This window comes from Mobula birostris, chromosome 2, assembly GCF_030028105.1.
Source record: "Mobula birostris isolate sMobBir1 chromosome 2, sMobBir1.hap1, whole genome shotgun sequence".
In the NCBI taxonomy this organism is placed as follows: domain Eukaryota; kingdom Metazoa; phylum Chordata; class Chondrichthyes; order Myliobatiformes; family Myliobatidae; genus Mobula; species Mobula birostris.
In genome coordinates this window covers 114,522,524-114,524,126 of record NC_092371.1, presented here as the reverse complement: position 1 = coordinate 114,524,126, position 1,603 = coordinate 114,522,524, and the positions used below count along the sequence as shown (strand labels likewise).

Sequence of the window (1,603 nt, the reverse complement as noted above, 5' to 3'; positions counted from 1 at the left end):
AGAGGGTGGGATAATTAACCGTCTCAAGGTGGGTGCAAAAGTGCCTCATTCATTCAGTCCCATGTCTCATGCTCCTGCAGGGCGGAGAGAATAACAGCTGCGCACGGACTAGATGGGCCGAAGGGCCTGCTCACACTGTCAGCGCAACTGCCTGCCGGCCAGCACGGCCACCCCTGCCAGAGAAGTGCAACTGCGCCAAAAGTGGCTGGACCAAAGGATAGTGGCCGACGGAAGCAGCTTCTACAGAGTCATGCACAGACCCCGGGCCGGCTAAAGGGAATGCGTGGACAGTATGGGGATCGAACCCACGACCTTGGCGTTATTAGCACCACGCTCTGACCAACTGAGCTAACCGTCCTCGCCTGGGTGGGGCGCGGCTACCTATTGCCAGTCCGGCGGCCTGCAGATGAACCGGCTGGTCCGACTCAGCCATGACAAGCTCTTGAGAGCAGCTTGTGCCGCACAGGGCCATCCGGCTTAGCCGCGGGAAGCAGCTGCCGTCTTTGGTGATGCCTGCTCAGGTGGCAAAGGCAGAGCCGAAGCTGAGAATGGGCGCTGTACGCAAGCGCAGGACACAGCGCAAGCAAGCTTGGGTGCCCTTGCGTCTGGCTGCCTGACTGGCTGAGAGTGAGCGCCGGCAGCAGCTCGCTGCCGAAGCGCGGCTGTCAGGGCCAGGTGATGAAGCATGCTGCCAAGCGCAGCCGGCAGCCCAGCAAAAGCAGATTCTTGTGCCTTGACAGCAGAGTGCTTGCGTTTGCAGGCTGACTGGCAAACGGAGAGCGCAGAGTGTATGAGTGAGAGGGAGAGAGAAAAAATGAAAAAGACAGCACCTCCTGCTGGGGCAGTTGGGCAGAGGAGCAAAAGCCTACGGCACCTGGTATTCCCAGGCGGTCTCCCATCCAAGTACTAACCAGGCCTGAGCCTGCTTAGCTTCCGAGATCAGACGAGATCGGGCGTTTTCAGGCTAGTATGGCCGTAGGCACCAGTGCACCGCTCCTCTCCGCACTTAAGCGGCATGCAGCCACTCTCAGCTTGCTCCCACGCTGCTCCTCCTTTCTTACACTCCTCTGCCTTCGCCCCTTCACTCACACCCTACACTCTCCCCTCCCACTTTCACCTCTCCTCTCTCACCCGTCCTCCTCACCATTCACTGGCCACTCCGCTGCTTCCTGCTCACATCACTAGCCACCCCACAATCAGTGCTCCTACCGCACCCCCCCCCCCACCCCCAACAGACACAGACCTCTCGCTGCCCAGGTCGCCACTGCGCTGGTCCTGACGGCCGCCGCATCTCTGCTTCCCCTTTCTTCGCGTTTACTCTACCTTCTGCCTACCAGTGAAGAGATCGCACCCGCTCCAGCCTAGCTATTTAAGACCACCTCAGCTTCGGCAAGCCCGCCGGCCGATGGGATCACAGCTCCTTTTCTCCCCTTACTTCGGAAGGGAACTCAGAAACTTGTCAGACCGCCGGCACTAGATGCTGCGGTGAGAAACCGATCTGACAAATTTAATCGAGGAGGCGAACAGGAATGGTCATGAGCGAGAGGCGCTGGACGCTGCCGACCGGCAGTCGAGCCAGGCCTTTGCAAAAGTCCCACCTATT

The 1,603-nt window shown here is 59.6% G+C and overlaps 1 non-coding gene across 1 annotated transcript; it reads right to left on the bottom strand.

Moving 5' to 3' along the window:
- Positions 1-862: 862 nt before the first annotated feature.
- LOC140194221 (5S ribosomal RNA) lies at positions 863-981 on the bottom strand. The gene has a single exon (XR_011885073.1). It is a non-coding gene; the product is annotated as a 5S ribosomal RNA (ribosomal RNA).
- Between the last annotated feature and the right edge of the window lie 622 nt (positions 982-1,603).